The sequence below is a fragment of the Loxodonta africana genome, chromosome 24, assembly GCF_030014295.1.
Source record: "Loxodonta africana isolate mLoxAfr1 chromosome 24, mLoxAfr1.hap2, whole genome shotgun sequence".
NCBI lineage: Eukaryota > Metazoa > Chordata > Mammalia > Proboscidea > Elephantidae > Loxodonta > Loxodonta africana.
The window spans coordinates 38,720,692-38,742,275 of NC_087365.1; positions in this window are offsets into that span (position 1 = coordinate 38,720,692).

Below are 21,584 nucleotides of genomic sequence, written 5' to 3' on the forward strand. Positions count from 1 at the left end.
TAGGAGTTATGAGTTGGGGGAACATCTGACGCTAGTGTCTTAGATTTGTCTCCTGGCTTATCCTTGTGTAATCGTGGGTTGGGAAGTGATGGGAGCTACCATGATGAGTTATGAATGGAAAGAACTGTTTCATTAGAGAAGACCAAGGGACATAGAGGACCCAAGCAGTGCTACTGTGTAGCTCCCTTGAGAGAAGTTGGGGATAAGAAGAGTTGGAGGAGGCATTTGTTCCTACTTTTAAGCTCTGCCACCCTGAATTTTAGTGTAGTCACAGGTAGATTAAAGGGCCCCAGGGAAGACATTACCTTGTCCGGCAGAAATGACTATGCTGCTGTCAGGAGATTGCCATTTATTGGGAAACAGCAGTCCCTGAGGAGAGTGATGAAATTAGGTGGGGTGGAGGGAGTGTGAGGAATAGAGCCAGAGAAGAGGAATAAATTTGCAGGTCTTAGTAGTCAATGGTGTCCTTCAGTTAGCACATGGGAAGCACTTTCTTATGGACTTTGCAAAATGCTTCGGAGAAGCCCTTCTTTCTAGGAGACATGGGTTTTCTAATGTCAGGCTACACTGGTTAACACAAAAGTTTCCTAGTATCTCACTTGTCTCTTGTGGTAGATTGTGAAAGTGGTCACAAATTCTTCCCTGCCCCTAGGCCTTGCAATGCAAAGTTGCTGTATTCCCATTGGGAAGTGGAGCCAGTATTCTATCTTTTTTATTTTGGGTGCCAGAGACAGTTAATGGCAGAATAATGACTAGAACCCAGGGCAGTTCACCAGTGGTCTTCTAACCCTTGCAATCATTCTGAATGAGTTATTTCAATTCATTTCTGGACAGCAATTATAAACCCAAATGGCTTCTCATTCCCTCTTGTACAATTTCAGGGTTGGTAAAGAAAGGAGAAAATAAACTTCTGCAGACAGCCCCTCACTCCCCCTTACCACCACACATTTGAGGCTGGTGAGAAGAAGCAGGAGGAGGAAAAGGAGGAGGAGGAAGACATAGAGAAGGAAGAGGAAAAGGAGAAGAAGGAGAAGGTGGCCGGTTATCTCTAGGGACATTTTTGTATGGATTCCTTGCATATGGAGGAGAGTAACCCATCCTTCAAAATTTGCTCAGAGACATCATTATTCTTAACCTGGCTTCAAAACTTCTGCAGAGGGAAAAGTAGCCCTCCTTCTAGACAAACTGATATGAATATACACTGCCATCATTGCATCATCTTACAACTAGAGTGACCATGTGATTTTTCATAAAAATGCGTTCTTTTGAGAGTAAAAGGGACACTACTAATAACTGTGCCAGGAATGTCTAAGCAAACTGGGACATATGGTCACCCTATCCCTAAGTAATACGGGGAGAACACTTTCCAAGTTGAGAAACTCTTTTAGATAATTTATTTCTTTTTACATAAAAACCCTGCAGTGTTGTAACTCTAAATATCCCCATTTTAGAGAAGGGAACAATGAGGTTCAGGAAAGGGGAGTGACTCAGTATGCATTCAATAAATGCTTGCTGAATTGGATGGGGGGTTCAGTGGATGGATGGATAAATACATATACAAGAATAAATAAAAGAAAAGGGGGCAGGTAGCCTAACTACATTCAATCACATGGTGTCTTCAGGGTGGATGGAACAGAGCAGCCAGTTGGATGATTCTCAGACTGGGTCCTCCACAATGTTAATAGTTTTACACAGTTTCCTCATCTATAAAACTGGGGTAAAACCTACATATAATAAGAAATGTGATGACTAAAGATAATACAAATAAAGTGATCAGGACAGCGAGTGACACACTGAATAGGGAAAAAATAGCAAGTATGTATTGGTCACTTACTGTGTTACAGGCATCACGCAAAGGCCATGCCTGAGTTCATATTTAGTCTCCCAGTGTCCCTAGTCAGGTACCGTTTATTATCCCCATTTCACAGACTAAGCAGTCAGGGCTTGGAGAGGAAAGTTTCTTGTCCAAGGTCACACAACTACCAAATAAAAAAGTGATTCCAGAGCCTCTGCTATTAATTACGGGGCATCTGTCTCCTGCTCAGTGAAAGACAACCGTCGACAGTCTCGTTATTATGCTTTTTTAATGAAACGGTCCTCATCGTGTCTGCAGCATTTTTAATTCAAGTGTGTCTCAACTTCTTTCAGTCATGTGACCATTAATGAAATCAAAACACAATCGAATTTGAAAAGCCTGAGATGTAAAACAAAGTAAAAGCAGGGTTGCTCTGATTGAAGTAGCTATGAGGCCCTAGAGCCCTCCCTTCCTGTGGTGACTGCATAAAACCCTTTGCCCTCTGTAGAGCACAGGTGGAAAATATTGGTCTAAAATACAGGTGAGTGGATTCGCTGCCTGGCACAGCTAGTCTGACTGTCTCAAAGGACCCTAGCCTCTTGGTTCTTTACAGGATCTGAACACATGTTTAAGCTTGAATGAAGCAACCCAGGAGGATCATGGAGGTGGGACAGAATAGAAGAGAGTGATCAGCTTTCTGTACCTTTGTAGGTAAGGGCCATGCAATATCCTAGGGTCCAGTGCGGTTCCTGGGGAGTCTGTAAGAAAGATCTCCAAGAAAGCTCATTCGTGTAAAGCCAGTACTTCTAAAGATAGCGCTTGCTGACTAGCAATGAGGAATGACCTCCTCTTCCCCCTTCCCTCCTCCACTCCAATTAAGTCTTTTCCCTTCCTCTCCACCTGTACCTGGGGTTCTCTCCAGGCTGCAGGCAAATGTGGGCATTAATCACGCCTGGATCAGCCGGTGCACCGAGATGGTGGGAAGTGGCTGATTTATGAACCAGCCAAAAGTGTGGGGAAGCCGGGAGTGGGTGAGGCGGCCCCGCTCGGAAAGCATATGGAGGCCCTTTTCTAGGACCAGACCCATATGTTCCGCTGCGGGTCCATATGCTCTGTGGGCTGGTCCCCACTTTGCCAGCGTCGAGGCTGCCTGTCTGCTGTAACATGCAGGAGCCAGATCTGCCACACGCCCTCCTGCCATTCAAACACACCCTCTCCACTGCGTGAGACCTCGGGGTGAGGTCTCCGAACTCTTCTTACAGACAAGGAGGGAGCGCAGTTTATGCCCTTGTCAATATGAGCCATTGTTGATCACTTATTTAGGGATAGTTCACAGGGACAGGTGACAACAGATTATTATTTCCTACTTGCTACAAGAGGAAATTGGGACATAGTCCTAGAACCACCACCGGTATTACTATTACTGCTACTACTACTAACCAATAGCTATTGTGTGCTTAACAGGTACTGAGCTCCGTTTTAATCACGTTTTACATGTATTAACTAAAGACATGGAGAAATAGTTGTCCAAGGTCGTAGACTTAGAGTTAGGAGTTGAATTCAGACCAATTCTAGAGGCCTACAGCTATGCTTGCTATAACCCCTTCATCCGTCACTCGTTGTTTTATTAATGAATTCATTCAGTGAATATTGAGCCCTCACTATGTGTAAGCTTATAGGAGAGGGTTAGGATACAACTGAGAATACAATGGACAGGATACCAAGAAGATAGACAACAAACTTAAAAATAAAAACAAAACAATGAGAGTTAAATAAGAAACTTTATAATAAATTGCAGTCACTTAAATGATGAAAGTAAACAATAGATGTGGGCAAGAGTAACAAGATCCCTACAACTGCCAGGGTAGTCAGGGAAAGTTGAAGCCTTGAGAATAAGAAAGAGCTAATGCAGGGCAGTCCCTGGGTGGTAGAAATGGTTAACGTGCTCAGCTGTTAATCGAAAGGTTGAAGGTTCAAGTCCACCCAGAGGCACCTTGGTAGAAACGGCTGGTGACCTACTTATGAAAAATCAGCCATTGAAAACTCTATGGAGAACAGTTCTCCTCTGACGCACACAGATCGCCATCAGTTGGAATAGACTCAATGGCAACTGGTTTGCCTTCAGGCTACCGGAGCCCCTTCACCAACACTCCAGTGAAGCTGAAGCCCTTGGAACTTAGGTCTCCAGCTTAGTCCTTATCCAGTGACTGCGGGGTGCAGGGCTATGAAGTGACAACTGTGAGGAGTTACTTGCACTCCACCAGAGATCTATGCGTTCATGTGGAGCCATCATCGGTAGGACGTGGCCTGAACACCCTGCTTGGCTTCTCCCCCTTGCTGTCCCACTTCTCCTCTCCTGTCCCAGTTACCCCTGTGATGTCCTTCTTAAATCACTGGTATACAAAATCTCATTTCAGGGTCTGCCTCTGGGAACTCGACCCAAGACTCACTCAGAGCCACTAAGGAGAGACAGTAGCCAAAAAAGGACAGGATGGATTAGTTAGGGGAAAGGAAAAAGAAAAACATCTCTGATTCAGAAATTCAACTTCCTTACCTTTTCATGTATTAGAGTTAATTACTTTGTAAAAATAAAAAAGTGGGTGAGAAGGATTTTCCACACATACCTGAAGATTAATCTGATTGGAGTTCTCTGCTTCTGCCTTGTGTCTTCTCCCTTGGCCTAAGAACCCAGAGGTGGTAGGCAAATCGTGTCTCCCACACACCTATCATTTTGTGATCTAGGATCAAAAACTAGTAAATGTTTTGTCATCCTCCTCTTTTCTCTCACTGGTATTTACCCTAATGTGATCAACTTCAAGGTACCAGGTTTGGTTTTTTTTTGGTCTATTACAAAGGTGGTGCAGTGGTTAAAGTGTTGGACTGCTAACCGAAGGGTCTAAATCTCCAGCGGCTCCATGGGAGAAAGATGTGGCAGTCCACGTGCATAGAGATTTACAGCGTTGGAAACCCTATGGGGTCACTATGAGTTGGAATCAATCGATGGCAGTCAGTTTTGGGTTCGTTATGAAACAAGCTGGCCTGGCATCAAATTCAGGGGCAGGGGGAGAGAGTTACACATTGATCAAAAAAGTTACTTAAAAAAAAAATCCCTTTTATTACAGAAGGAGATAAAAGAATGCGGATAAATTTATATCTTTAATTTAACTTTGCTTTTTATTGCTATGTAGCATGTATTTCATTGGATCAATTACATTTGTCTGTTACAAAGGATCTAGAATGCTGGTCTGGCTTATAAAATTCAAAGAGAGTTTCTGGAATCACATTTAGATGAACACTTCATTACTCCACTTTACCCCCCAAATAACCCTAAGATAAAAATAAAATAAAAACACAAACTCACTGCCATCAAGTTGATTCCTACTCATAGCGACCCTATAGGACAGACTAGAACAGCCCCGTAGGGTTTCCAAAGAGTGGCTGGTGGATTTGAACTGCCCGTCTTTTGGTTAGTAGCCAAGCTCTTAACCAGTATGCCACCAGGGCCCCAGCCTAAGATAGTTGGCATGAAAGAGGAAGCAGTACCCAGTGTTGTTTGGAGTTGGCTTATACTGGTTCATCAGAGCCTACTGTTCATTCTTCAGGAACTTTGCAAACTCATTGATGTCATGCCCCATTGCTGTTGAGTTGATCCCAACTCATAGCGACCTTACAGAACGGAGTACAACTTCCCCATAGAGTTTCCTAGGCTATAAATCTTTATGGAAGCAGACTGCCGTCTTTCTCCCACGAAGTGATGGTGGGTTCAAAGCACGAGCCTTTTGGTTAGCAGCCGAGTACTTAACTACTGTGCAACCAGGACTATTTGATGTCACAAACCAAAGAACAAGAAAAACAAACTCATTGCCATCGAGCCCTAAAAGACAGGGTAGAACTGCCCCATAGGGTTTCTAAGGCTGTAAATCTTGTCGGAAGCAGACTGCCACATTTTTCTCCCGAAGAGCAGCTGATGGGTTTGAACCGCCGACTTCTGGTTAGCAGGCAAGCGTTTTAACCACTGCACTAACAGGGCTCCTTCTGATGTCACACACCAAAGAAAAAAAACAAAAACCCAAACCCATTGCCATCAAGTCGATTCTGACTCATAGCAACCCTCTAGGACAGAGTAGAACTGCCCCATAGAGTTTCCAAAGAGGGCCTGGTGGATTCAAACTGCTGACATTTTAATTAGCAGCCATAGCACTTAACCACTACGCCACCAGAGTTTTCTGATGTGATATAAAAAAAAAAAAAAAATTTTTATTTTTTATAAAAAAAATTATAGATACCTTGAAGTTGACCATGTTGGTAGTATTTACACCAGGGAAATTGGCCAATGCTACAAATCAGGGTGCCCTACTCCAATCCCTCCCCAAGAGAGCTGGCTGTTAAATATTTACCAGCACCCCAGTGGCGGTGCCTGACCTGAGCCCTTCCTCTGCCCACATTCTGTGTGCTAGTACCCGGTGGGTTGGCTGGATTAAACATGTCCATGTAAGTGTCTGAACCAAAATTGCTGCAAAATGCTTCTTGCATTCTCTCCACTGTGACCTGCACCATATTCATGAGGGCTTTTCCTCCTGCCGGCAAGCTTGTTTTTGCATTAAAAAAGGATGTGTCTGGCCATGCCTCTGCATTTGGAAATACATATTTCATGAGATAGATGAAACAATATTGCAACTGGCAGTCTTTTCCTCCCAGAATATTTGAATATTTTGAATGGTCTCACCATTTTGCTGGAAAGGAAAAGAAAGTCAGGCTGATTTCTGGCTCAACTGTGAATGCTAAGACTCATGATTGTTGTTGTTAGTTGTCGTCGAGTCGATTCAGATTCATGGTGAGTAGAACTGTTCCATAACGGGGAGTTTTAAGACACCCTCCATGCCAGGGCATGGGCCTCACCTCTGGTGAAGATAATATGGCATGGTTTTGAATTAAGCTGTTAGAAGTGTGTCTATGAATGTATGCAGACACTGCTAAGTAGCTTTTATAGTCATTCATTCAGCCAACATCAGGTTTATAATGTGGGCTTGCAGACCAATGAGGAAGACTAGCATGTAAACAAATAATGAGGATAAAATATTTTGGTAAACTGTGTATTATATGCTTATTGCGTGAACAGGGCATGGTGTGGTAGAAGGAAGCTGGGTTTTAAGTCAGACAGATCTGGGTTGGAATCTCGACTCTGCATCCCTTTAGCTCTATAACATTGAACAAGTCATTTAACCTTAGTTTTGTCATTTTTAAGATGGGGATGATAATGCCTACCTTTCAGGGTTGTAGTGAGAATGAGTGGGAGCTTCAAAGGCAATGAAAAGTTGTTCTAGGCAGAGGGAATGGCTTGTGCCAAGGCACGGGGGTGTTGAAAAAGCTGTTAGAATGGTGAGAAGTATATGACAGGAACATTAAAATTGGACAGGTAGTTAAAAGATGGCTAGCTTGGGTGGCACAAATGTTTAACACTGGGCTACTGTTATGGATTGAATTGTGTCCCCCAAATATGTGTGTCCACTTGGCTAGGCCATGATTCCCAGTATAATTATCGTGTGAGTTGTAAATCCTAACTTCTATGATGTCAATGAGGCAGAATTAGAGGCAATTATGTTAACAAGGCAGGACGCAACCTACAGCATTAGGTTGTATCTTGTGTCAATTTGTTTTGAGATATGAAAGAGAGAATCAAGCAGAGAGGAGAGGGGCCTCATTACCATTAAAGAAGAAGAGCTGGGACAGAGGTGAGTCCTTTGGACCTGGGATCTTTCCACTGAGAAACTCCTAGACCAGGGGAATTCAAACCCACTGAGAGGCACCTGAGAAGTAAGTCCTGGCTATCAGCTTCTGAAAGGTCACAGCTCTGAAAACACCACGGAGCAGTTCTACTCTGCAAAAATGGGGCCATCACAAGTCTAGAATTGACTTGACGGCAACTAACAACAACTGTTAAGAGAATATTTGATTATTTTTAATAAGTGAATTTTCTGTACCCTCTGAATCTCAAGGCCACATGCTGACTGTAAAACCCTTGGACTTGCTCTCACCCACTCCAGCTTGAGCTCTTTTTGCAAGAAAGAAATGGGTTCCATCGTTCTCTCAGAGTTCTGTCCATTTCCACTCCTTCACGGTCTAGGCACAAGAGCAAGGAAATGATGAGAGAACTCTAGCTTCCTCCTTCTCTTGGACAAATAGTCGGGCTTGCAGAGGCAGAAATGGGCCTTGCTCTGCATCTCAGACTTATGGCTAGCCCTTGTGTCGAGTGAATGCAATGATGGGAGACCATAGGTCGTGACTCTGGTTGGGGGACCAGGAGGGGTTGGGATTATTTGGGGAGATTTTTCTAAGTTTGCGGACAGCCTCTAGAATCTCCAGCGGCTGGAGGGATGGGCCACTGTGTTTACGGGAAGGCTCCCTGGGGGTTCAAACACATCCTTTCATTTCCCCTCTTCTCAAAATCTCTTTTCCTACCCACTGAACCCACTGTTGTGGCCTGTTCTTCAGGAGAAACTTACACTGCTGTGTTTATGGTATTGTCCTGAAGGAGCAAAGCCTGGATCCTTCTTTAGACATTTTATTTATTATCCTAAAAGTAACTCATTCTCCCAAATTTAACATTTTTACCTGGGAATAAAAACACGGAAACCCAAAAAAACCAAACCTATTGCTATCAAGTCGATTCCAACTGATAGCCACCCTATAGGACAGAGTAAAACTGCTCCATAGGGTTTCTGAGGAGCGGCTGGTGGATTTGAACTTTCAATTAGGAGCCATAGCATGCCGTAGTTCTCAACTACTGTGTCACTAGGGCCTCCAAAACACAGGAAATGTACTCAAAATAAATATTTTTCCTGTGAAAACTGCCCTATTTTTAGTTGAACAGTTTTGTTTTCAAAGTTTTATTTACTGTGTAATAGCATTATAATGACAATAACAAAAACTTCAAGTAAAGCTGTTTCCATTTTTCATGTTTACAGCAGACCTTGTCCATATGCAGACATCATGTTTCCAGTTTTACTCAGGGCGTACATACAATTTTGTATTCTGCTTTGTTCATTTAACCTTATATCACAAATGAATGTTGAGTTTCTTTGTCATATGCTAATTAACATTGTTTTTGGCAGGTAATATTCCATGAAGTTGATGTAATTTTATTTACTTAACCATGCTCTGTTGTTGAATATTTATGCTACTTACAATTGTTTTTAATACCAAAAAAAAAAAAAACCCATTGCCGTCGACTACAGAAACAAACATCTTCATATTAAGTGCTTTGACCATTTTTTTAGGGGTTTGTTTTTTTAAATGGTCCTATTCTTCGAATTGAATTCTCAAACTTGATAAAATGGTCTGACGATGTTTCTCGGCGCAAATTTACAGTGCAACCGGCAATGTTTACTAGCTTAATCAGATATTCCTCCCTGTTGGGTCATTGCCAATGTTAAGAGGTGTTATTGCTAACTGTGATTTAACTAGGAAGAAGAGCAAAAGGGACTGGAGCAAATGCTGGGCCAGACGTATGAAAATGCACAGCAAGCTCTCCCCTGCAGAACAGAGGCGTGGTGCTCACATTTCTTCAATGATGAGTGGCAAGCTTGAGTGTAGCTTTAGGAAAAACCAAGGGCTGCCACCAGAGTCCGCTCGTAAAGCAGCTGCGTGGATGCCTAGATTTGGGTGTTGAGAGTGAAGCTACCTGGAGGATCAGAAGCACAGTACCCCCACACTGCCCCACTACACAGGACACCATTAGGAGGTGATACACACGGGGACTGCATCCCAGTCTTTAGAGGGGCTGGCAGGCTCATGAAAACAGACCCAGGTTTGTAGCCAATCAGGTTAACTGGTTTCCCCACCCAGGCACTAAGCTTGGAGGTTTGAGTCCATTCAGAAGTACCTAGGAAGAAAGGTCTGGCAATCTACTTCTTAGAAACCAGCCATTGAAAACCCTGTGGAGCACAGTCCTACTGTCACACACATGGAGACACCAAGAGTCAGAATTGACTCAACAACAACTGGATTAAAAAAAAAAAAGAATAGCAGCTGCAGCAGAGCCTGACTTCTCTCCATGTCTTTCACTGTTCTATGGGGCTGGACAGAGCAGGTCAAAGCTGCGGCCATCACTTGACCGTTCAGCTGACTGACCCTCCAGCTGAGCCGACTTCTCTGTACACTGGTCTTCTAGGGCCGAGCAGGGAAATGTTTCCTTCCAAACCTGGTTAGGTTAGGAAAAAGAAAAAAAAAAAAAAATTTTTTTTTTTTTTCTAATTCCTGCTGACCTGTGATCTCAGCGATTCTTGCCCTGTGAAAATCTGAGTGCAGGTGGCTGGACGGTTCTGAGGCTGGGGCTTGTTTGAAAATTGTAGCCCATCAGGTGAGTATCTAGGTACCTTCACCATCTCTCTTTGCACTTGCTCCTTCTGTCTACTGACACGTTCAAGTTTCTCTAATCCTAAAACAAAACAAAACAAAAACATGCTCTTCTTTCTCTGCTTCCTTGCCTTTACCCTCCAAATGTCAGCATGTAGATTATTTTGTTTTCCAAAGGTTTCCATGAGATACTTTGTAAAAATAATTAAAGTGCCATTTGACAGAGATGGCTGATTAGACAGTAGATAAACTGTATCATTCGTGTTTACTTCTTATAGTTGATAAAATACACTGTGTCAATTCTGTTTATTTCTTATAGGAAGCTCTCAAACTGCCTTTCCTTCAATTTATTCTCTCCCAAGTCAGAACGGTCACATATGCGATTTCCTGTCTGCATTCTCTGCCCCTCCAGCAAGCACCTTTCTGCCAACCAGAACACCCAGAATGCTGTCATGTGAGCGCCATGCTACCGTGGACGAGAACATGTATTATTTACCAACTCTGCCCGGCTTTCTTAAGCAGTTCTTACGTCAGATTTACATGTTGCCAAATGGTTTAGTGAATCAAGAGGGCATATTTCCATCTGATCTTTTAAATTTAACAAATTTAGCTGAACGAAACATTTTAAAAATGGAGTAGTTTCTTCGTGCCTATGTACAGAGATAACAACTTTCCAGAAAAAAGCAGTGAGGGAACATTACCCAAAATTTTGTCAAAAGATCCTGTTTTATTTTTAAAAAATGTTTTGAAAAAGCTTGCAAAAATTGTACAAGAAGTCCCCATATGATCTTCACCTACCTGCTCCTAATGTTAACATCTTTCATAACCACAGTACAATGATCCAAACCAGAACAAGAACATTGCTGCAATGCTGCGAACTAAACTACAGACCTTTTACTGGAATTTCACTAATTAGTTTTCCCACTACCATCCTTTTTCTGTTCCAAGATCCAATCCAGGATCTCACATTGCATTTAGTTGCTGTCTCCCTGATCTTCTCCAATCTGTGATGATTCCCTAGTCTTTCACGACCTTTAGTTTTGAAGATTATTGGCCAGTTATCTTGTACAAAGTTCCTCACTTTGGCTTGGGCTGATTTTTCCCCCTCATGATTAAATTGAGGCTAGACAATTTTGGCATAAATACCGCAAAAGTGATGCTTTGTCTCTTTATGCATTTGAATTACAGTGTTGGCAAAGAATATTGAACATAGCATGGACTGCCAGAAGAATGAATAAACCAGCTTTGGAGGAAGTACAGCCAGAATGCTCCTCAGAAGAGACTATGGTGAGACTTAGTCTCACTTACTTTGGACATGTCGCCAGGAGGGACCAATCCCTGGAGAAGGACATCATGCTTGGTTAGTGTATCAGTGAAAAAGAGGAAGACCCTGAACGAGATGGATTGACACAGTGGCTGCAACAATGGGCTCAAACATAACAACTATTGTGAGGATGGCGTAGGACTGGGCAGTGTTTCATTCTGTTGTACACAGGGTCGCTATGAGTTGGAATTGGCTTGAAGGCACCTAACAATATGATTTGAGTATGTTTTATCATTGGTGATATTGACCTTGATCACTTGGTAAAGATGGTGACTGCCAAGTTTCTTCATTGTATTATATTTTCTCTTTGTAATTAATAAACATTTTTGAGGGAAGATAAGGCCTCATTTCTTTTTGTCTTTTATTTCCTTTTTCACTTTTCTTTGTCTTCTGAATCTTATACACATCCAGTTGAAGGTTTGAGAACCTAAGGGCAACTGGGATACTCAATTACTACTTGGGAAGTTTTCTAAACGAGGACACAGGCCATGGATGATATAGGAAAATTGGGGGCAAGGTTGTCAGAAGGCATACTTTGGTAGCATGGTGGAAGAGATCTAGAAACAAGGAAGAAAACTTTGTTCCTACAGCAGTTCTTAACCTCTTAAATGAGATTTTCCTTAAGTGTAAAATAAGGTAGTGATGCTTGCCTCCTACAGATCTCGTGAAGATTAACATCAAACACTCCCTGGGCGTCTTCTAGCCTGGTGCCTGGCACAAAGTCAGTCTTATTACATTGCAATCCTCCTTCTTATTTCAGGAAGGTGTGCTTTCTCTATCAGCCCCACTCCCTACCTCTGCTGTGTGGGGGATTCCTTGCCTCTGCCAGCCTCTTCTCAATTCGTAGGAACTCAAATGTGAGCTACACAGAGAGGAAGTCATCATCTGCCTCCTGCAGCCCTGACTCCAACTTGCTTTAAATTCACGGTAGTGAAAAACTGGCTTGCATTCTCCTTTGAATTTAAATACTTACAACCCAGGAATAAACGGATCGCATGGCTCGTTTATCTCGCAGCCATTAATTAACGGTGGTTAATTGTAGTTATGAGCTGTTGAATTCCAGGCTCTTGCACCCATACATTTTCTCTAATATATGCAGAATACAGAGGAGGCAGGGAGTTGGGGACTCCAAGAAGGACTGTCCCAGAGAGCAGTGGCTCATAACTTTGGTCTTGATCCCTTGTCTTTGCAGAGGCCTTATTAGTGCCTGACCTCAGAGCCAGGCCCAGGATAGGGGCCATGGTTCCACAACGCACTGTTTCCTGGGCCACTCCCCTGAGTATTTATTGTGGGTACATCCCTGGGAGAGACGTGTTTAGCTAAGCCCTCTATGTTTTTCCTATGAATGAGAAGTAAATGGATTTGCAACAAAGAGCAAAGGACTTTAATCAACCTGGCATTTAGCAGCATAAAAAAGAGATCGTGTTGTTAGGCAGAATCAGAACTTCGGCAACAATGAAAATTCTATCTTAGAATATTCCCAGTGCATTGTCTGGTAAGCAGGTTGCTGAGGTGTGAGGTGGAGCCTGGGACAAGGTGAATTTGGATGTTTCTGAAGAGAGAAGTCCTTGTGACCTCCTTTGAGATTCCTTCAGATGAAACTGCTGAATATTCTGTTGGCCTCATGGCTCAATAGTTATCACTAGGTTTAGGATTACTGTAGGCTGAATTCTAAGACAGCCTCCAAGTGTCCCACCCTCTTGTATGTTACTTTTTTCCAGTTGCTGTCAAATCAATTCTGACTCCCGGAGAGCCCATGTGTGTCATCCTAGAATTGCTCCATAGGGTTTTCAAAACTGTGACATTTCAGAGAAGGTCATTTTTGTCAATAAAGTTAGCTTTTTTAACCCTTTCTGACATCACTATATTGTGAGCAACTTGAGGGGAAAGGTTCTGCCTTAATCATCACTGCAAAGCCATTAGATAGAACAGCCTGGTTTATCACAGGAGTCCAGTAAACACGTACAGAAAGCAACAAACTAAACGAACTAACCAGTGTAGACAACCGAAGGAGAATGGTGCCTTTGAATTATGGTGTTGGCGAGGAATATGGAATATACATACCACGGATTGCCAGAAGAATGAACAAATCTGTCTTGGAAGAAGTACAGCCAGAATGCGCCTTGGAAGCGAGCATAGTGAGACTTCATCTCATGTATTTTGGACATTATCAGGAGGGACCAGCCCCCAGAGAAGGACATCACGCTGGAGGAAGACCCTCAATGAGATGGAGTGACATGGTGGCTGCAACAATGGGCTGAAGCATAACAATGATTGTGAGGATGGCGCAGGACCAGGCAGTGTTTCATTCTATTGTACTTAGGGTCACTATGAGTTGGAACCGACTGGACGGCACCTAACAACAACAACAACCAGTGTAGGGACCCCTATGTGTTGCTAGAAAGCATAGACTTTGTTCTGCAAACAATTCACAGCAAAGTTTTTTGACAAGGGAATGTACTGATCGCCAGGCCTTTCTTCTGATGCACCTGTGGGTAAGTTGGAACTGCCAGCTTTTTGGTTAGTAATCAAGCACTTAACTGTTTGCACAACGCAGGGACTCCTGTCTGGTATTTATGTCCTGTATAATCTCTCCCCTTTAGTGTGGTTGAGTTTGACCTAATAAAGATAAAAAAAAAAAAAAAAAACTTTTTTTTTTTTTTTTTAATCTTTATTAAGTCCTTTCAAAATAGGGCCTGGAGGTCAGAGCCAAAGTCAGAGATTCAAAGCTGCAGCAAATGCTCTCCTTGTTGGCCTTGAAGCAGCAAACTGCCATATTGTAGAGAGGTCCACCTGGCAAAGACCTAAGAGTGGCTTTTAGGAGCTGAAGTGGCTGCTTGCTGACAGCTAGCAAGAAGATGAGAACCTCAGTCCTCAACCACAATGAAGTAAATTTTGTCAATAACCTGAGGGAGCTTGGAAGTGGACCTTTTTTTATTCTAACCTCCAGATGAGGATGCAGTTGACTGACCCCTTGATGTCTAGCCTTGTAAGACCCTGAGCAGAGGGCCCAGCTGTAATGAAGTGTGAAAGTCTAAGGGCCTCCCTGGAAACATATTCTGTAGCTAGAGGCCAAAAAACAAAAAGAAAAGTAGGCTCAGAACACAACTATAAGGGTTGTGGATCTCTAGAGAAGGTTGAATTCTCAATCTTGCCAAATCTGTTATGCAAGTCAGGGCCCTGACAAGAAGGAACTAGGCTCCTGAGACTTGAAATGAAGACGTCTGGGTAGGTGCATTTGGAAACCTGAAATCCCAGACCCACCTGAACCCTCTGGACCCACAGAAGTGTCCCATTGTTCCCTGATAAAGGCTAGGGCTTCCCTATGCTAGAAAGGGATTCAGAGACCTCTTCACCTTACAAGATAATACATACAACCTCTGAGATCTACCCTCACTGCCCCTCCTCACCATCAGACTGATAGCTATGCTCAAATCACACCATAACCTGGCCAGTGAAGTTCTGAGCCTGCTGGGGGAGGAAACGTGGAAGGAGCTACAGAACCCAGCTAACATGTAGCAGCAAGATCTCAGAGAGAAGACATGGGACTGGATCCTGAGCATGCTGGCCCAGGGTGAAGGGAATGTCAAGTTAGATATGGGAGATTATATTTGAAATAGGAGTACTCTTCCATGATATCTGATTTACCAGCTTGCCTAGAACTCCAGAAGAAGATTCTATGCCACTCCTGGGATGGTCCTTGGAATTCTGGAGGAAGTCATAGCCCATTCTAAGTGAACCAGAGATGTTAGAACCTTTTGGTTAGTAGTATGGCAGATATTGGAGGATGAGATTAAAAGTCTCAGAGAAGTGGGCATGCTAGAGGGAATGTATTAAATAAGTATATTTAGGTTATACTCACCAGCCAATTATGTTCCATGGGAGGGCCCAGAGGACACTCCATTTACAAAAACAAAAAGGTATATGTGGGTGAGGGGAGCATTAGCAACGTTGAGAAACTCCATAGTGTCTGTGTTTGTCTGTGTTCTGTAGGTCAAGGCTGATGGTAGGAGATGCTGTTATGGAGCTGTACCCCTACTAGCAATGGGGATGATAAGATCCTAAGTTAATTTAGGCCAGGTAGCAGTGTTTTACCATAAGAAGTAAGATGAGAGCAATTATCATACAGTGGCAAAGACAGAGTGGCAGTCACAGGATCCTGGCCTGCAGAGAGCTATGGAAATGGTTAATAGAACATGGTGACCCTGGGGTCAAGATAGATAGGCAGCCAGCAAGTGTATTGCTCTATCTATACAACCAAAAGTTATCAAGGATGGATGATGAAGAGGCTTACGGAAAGCACCCCAATTAAAAGTTATGATCGCTTGTCTAGTTTCTGGAAATGAACAGTTTTAGGGCCTGAACCTAATGGCTGAGGCCAAGTCCCCAGGCAGAAACAAACAAACAAAAAAATCCATTGCTCTTGAGTCAATCCCGACTCATAGCAACCCTATAAGACAGAGAAGGACTGCCCCACAGGGTTTCCAAGAAGTGGCTGGTGGATTCAAACTGCCAACGTTTTGGTTAGCAGCCGAAGCTCTTAACCACTGTGCCACTAGGGTTCCAGAAAGTGCCAGTGATGAAGATCCCCCCAATCCTTCCCCAAAGGCACCTGGGGGTATTTACTTCTATAACAGCATTAGGTGGAACGGGGAATACACAGACATTTCAAGGGCACTCAAACACAGTTGATACGGATACCAGAGACTCAAAATACTGTCATGCCCTTCCACTTGTTAGAGGCATATGGGAGCCAGGTAATAAATGGAGGCCATCATAGTGGGTCAACAGTGTCCACGAACCCATCCAGGGATCATTCCCAAGATCCATGACTGTAAAACTGGAATGAGCGTACTTGACAGCTGGCAGAACCCCGTGTTGATTCCTTGGCTTCTGGGAGAAGGCTGAGTGGAAGCTTCTTAGACTTCCCACCACCCGCTGGCTAAGATAACCCGGCATCTTAGCAAGAGTGGCTTAGATTAATGCCAACTTCTGTTTTGTGTTGTCCCCTCAAGCCCTGAAGGAATGAAAGGTTTCTCTCAGAATGCACCCAGGGTGGAGGTGTGAGCCCATGGACAGTGCAACCTCAGGGCCTGCAGGGCTCCCCTGCTGGCTGGGTTTCCGGACTTTGTGTTGAATGAATCATATTTTCCAGTCTGTGAAGAAACAGTGTGTGCAATGGAACTGAGATTTCTCCTGCAGTGACTCTCTCCACTGACTTACAGAATATTTGTCTGGATGGAATGTGAGAAACTGACCTGACCACTCCCCCTTCCCCTTTTTCCAAGTGAGAAGCCACATCAGGAATAGGGGAGTGGCGTTGAATGGGTAGATTCCATCTACAAGGACTTGCAGTCGGTCGGTATGATGTGACTTCCTTTGCTAACTCACTCTTTCTCAGGATTGCCACATTTTTTCTCTCTTTTCACAAATCACTCACCCAAAGCCACAGATGCACAATGAAGTTATTTTTAACAAGTCATTAACCCGTTATTAGAAGTTTTTGGTTTATTTGTTTTCTGATTGCTGGTGTTGATGTTTATTTTTGATCCCTTTGAAACAAGAATTTGTTTCTGTGATCTCAGGGCTCTTCTCTGGAGTGCCCTTTCCCCCTCCCCCGTGGCCCTCGTTATTTTATATATTTTTTATGACTGAGGGAAATTAAGGGCCTTTATTTTGTTATTGTTGGTAGTTGTTGTCCAGTCAATTCTGACTCATGGCAACCGCATGTGTACAGAGTGGAACTACTCCATAGAGTTTTCAAGTCTATGACCTTTTGGAAGCAGATTGCCAGGCCTTACTTCTGAGGCACCTCTGGGTGGGTCTGAACTGCCAGCCTTTCGGTGAGTAGTCCAGTGCTTGACCATTTGCACAACCTAGGGCTCTCAGTGCTTAATATATTCCTGGCACTGTCCTAAGTGTTTGACATGTTCATTTACTTCTCCCCACGGGATTTGCCAGTCAGGAATTGCACCCATTTTACAGATGAGGAAACCAAAGCTCAGAGAAGCTAAGGGATTTGCGTGGAGTCACACAGCAGCAAAGGGTAGGTCTAGAACTCAAACCTGTATCTGCTTCTTTCCAGGCCCCATTCGCTTTCTATAACCCTCCCTGCTTAGCCTATCATCTTCCCTTGATTAAAGATTCTGAGGATAGGGATAAAGGTTTACAGATCTCAGAAGTTCTTCCACTCCTACTCTGCTTCCTATGGGAAATCTCATAAATTCAGTAGAGGTTTGCTGAGTGAACACCTGCATGAATGGATTACGGTATAAATACATGAGTGAAGGAACAAGGGACTTCAAGGGAGCTTCATAATTGAAATGAGATATAGGCAAAGAAATCAAAGCAGAATAGCACACAGCAAATCCAAACAGGCCAGGGCACAGAAAGAATTAAAGCTAAAGCATTTGGCAGCAGGAGAAAAGCAGCCCTTTTCTCCAAAAGAGGGCACCAAAAAGGAAGCAGGCAGATAATGAGTTGAGGGGAGGCTTCTTAGAAGAAATGACATCCATGCTAAATTCTGAAGAAGGGGTAAGGACACGTCTATGCTCATAGGACCACCTGGGCCCAGGCTAGAAGAAGAGAGAGGGCTGAAGTTAGGCAGCAAGTTGAGAGGTGTAACATGGCTGGTGTGGAGACAGCTTATGGGAGAAGAGACAGACCAGACTACAGGGCATGATGGTTTGATGTCACCCCAAGGGCCATGCAGAATTACTGATGGATTTCAAATGTTGAAAAGGCCTGAGCAGATACATATTTTAGTTTGGTCATCTGGATTCCATGTGCCTAAGATGTTAGAGTAGGGTAAATTAGGGCACATGACCTTGACCTCAAGAAACAGTTGTTCCATATTTATACCCTATTCCATACCTGGATGTACACCTGTGAGAAATGAGGACACAGGTACAAAAATGTTCACAGCAACAGTTTTAATCACGGTATCTCCAAACTGGAAATAACCCAGACATCCACCCTCAGGAAATGGATGAAATGTGGTATATTCAGACTGCGAAATGCTGTACGTGGATAAATCTCAAGGACTTATGTCGACAAAAGAAAACCAAACCCATTGCCATCAAGTTGCTTCTGACTCATGGTGACCCCATGTGCTGCAGAGTAGAACTGCTCCACAGGGTTTTCTTGGCTGTTATCTTTATAGAATCAGACCGTCAGGACTTTCTTCCACGGTGTCCTGAGGTGGGGGGGGGGGTGTGTGTGCATGTGCATGCGTGTGTGTGTGCATGTCTGTGCGTGTGCACATGCAGGTACAAGCAGGCCTGTGTGGGCATTCACTGGAGCTATATGTCTGGGACATCTCCTCCGAGTTCTGCCCAGAGCTCCCGAGAGGGCAGGGCGTTTCTGCAGCCGGGAGAGCCGTGGGCAATGGTCCAGCACCTGAGTTTCTAGATGCCATGGGGAATGCCAAAGTCCTGGCTAAAAGTTATCCCTCCAGTGTCCTGCCCACCCTCCCTGTGTCTTCCTACTCAACTCCCAGGGGGTCCTCCCAGCTCCGAAGGAAGGGCGGCATCTTATCGCGTGCTGAGTCTAATTGTTTCTAGATTGAGTATTTCCCCGGGACGATAGTCCCAGCCAGTGTTCCCTGAATTAACACGCTCACTGAAGGATTGAAGATGGTGATTAGGCTCGACAGCATCAGTTTCGGTGGGACAGTCGCAGCGCCATGGAGCTGCCTGGGATGGCGAGGAGATTTATTTGTGTGGAATGGAGACATGTGGCCAGAATCATCCGCTCCCTTTCCTCTGTAATTAAAACATCTGGGAGCACCAAAGGGCTGGGGGATGAGAAGGAAACGGTGAACAGCTCTTCCTGCCCCATCTGAATCACCCAACCATGGGGCTGCGACATCAGAGGGTGCAGGCCACCTGGTGAGACTGGTCCAGCGATTGCCAAAGGCTGGTTCACTTATACACCTCACTACAGGGTCTCATCTTTAGTGCTTCATTTTATTTTATTTTTCTGTCAAAGCACACATAATGGTTTCATTCTACACATGTTTCTAGAGTGTTAGTAAAACAAATGTCTAAATGACAGGGGAAGGGTAGGACTCAGTGTTGGGGCCTGGTATACCCACTGCCATTTTTGTCGAGTTGATTCCAATTCATAGTGACCCTAGAGGACAGAGTAGAACTGGCTCATAGGGTTTCCAAGGAGTGGCTGGTGGATTTGAACTGCTGACCTTTTGGTTAGCAGTCAAGCTCTTTAACCACTGTGCTACCAGGGCTCCAGGGGCCTGGTATAGGCTATGAGTGTTTTTTTTTTTTTGTCATGTGATGGATTATATCTGGAGTGGAAGTTGTTTTTCCCTTACATGGAAGGCCTAAAGTTTTCCTTGATTCCACTTTGCCAGGGCACTCTTTATCTAATATCTCTACTTCAGATGAATCCAATCAGCCTGGTTTCAGGCCCTTTAATAAGGATGGCAAGACCAGAAGGGCTGTCACCTGAGAGTGCCCTCTGGTTTATTTACAATGGACAGAGATGTGGCAATTTGGGGAAAAAGAAAGCTCTTAGCAAGTCCCCGTTAATACTAGAGGGCAGTTCTTTCTCTGAGGGGTTGCTCATTTACTCACCCACCTTCCCACCCATTCATTCCCCCACGTATCCATTCATTCAAGCACCTGCCCCCCCATGAGCCCATTCATCCTTCCATCCCTCCATTCGCTCAAGTGATGAACCTTAACAGAGCACAGTCTGCACTAGGTGCTGGGGAAGCAGGAGCGGGAACCTTCCAAGAGCTCACTGGGTCTTAAGAAGACAGATAAATATTCAACATGGCACTTGCTAAGTTGTGGCACACAAAGGGCATGTAAAGGGCAGCTCTACCTCCTCCATCCTGCTGCCTGAATGAACTGCCACTTCTCACCTGACTCCCAGCTCCATACATTACACACGGACCTGGCACCACCAGCGGGAACGTACAGAGGCCTACATTTACTGAGCACTTACTATCTGACCAGTGCTTTACATCCTTCCTTTATTTTAATCTTCGCAGCACTTCTTTGAGCTGGGTATTATTCTGTCCATCTTACAGGTCAGATAACTGAGACTCTCTGATTGAGAAAGTGGCCAAGTTGGGATTTGAACCAACAAGTGCCTAAATCGAATGCACGTGTTTTTCTGTTACACCAACCTGTCTGCCTCAGGGACTTCAGTGCTATGGCTGCTAAAGAGCCAGGCTTCTGTGGACCCCATGACAGCTGAGCGCCCCCCTGTGGCCTTACCTGCCCAGGATGTTGGTCCACGCATGTAACACAGTGCTGCCTTAGTTCCTTTTCTAAGAATTTAGATTCTTCTCTACCTGGTTTGTGCTAGCTCCTCTCCCTGCTGGGTGGCGTTATTTCTAGTGGAGTCAAGACTCCAGGAGACTGAGAATGAATTGAGGGCATGCATTGGGTCTTCTTAATGGCTTTATTATCAGCGTCGAGCACAGGACCTGACACACAGTTTCTACACATGTAAAATGGAGCTAATACTTCCTGGGGCTGCTGTCAGAATTAAATGGCCTAGTATATGTTAAACACCTGAACCAGTACCTGGTGTGTACGAAATGTCCAATGAATGTTAGCTAGCACTGTTACCACAGTTACTGTGCATGGCAGCCCTATGAGGAAGGGAATCTGGTGCTAAAGACACCAAATGAGTTGCTCAAGGCACACAGCTAGAGAATGGCAGAACTGGACCTGAACCTAGGCCATCTGGCTTCAGGGTCTGAGGTCTTAATGGACCTATTGTGCTCGGTCCTAAATGAAAGTCTATCCAGAACGGTGCACGTGACTGAAGTTCAATGACTGTGTGGACTGTCGTCACCATATGGCCTTTGCCATCAGTCTATTTATTTATTTATCCCTCAAATGCTGTGAGCCTATAGTGTTCCAGGTAGTGGACAGTGGTGGCCAGGACACTGTCACTGTCTTCATGGAGATTGGAGTCCCTGGGTGGTGGAAAGAGTTAACATGCTCAGCTGCTAACTGAAAGGTTGGTGATTCGAGTCCACCCAGAGGTATCATGGAAGAAAGGCCTGGCAATCTACTCCCCCCCCCGCCAAAAAGTCAGCCATTAAAACCTTATGGAGCACAATTCTAGGGT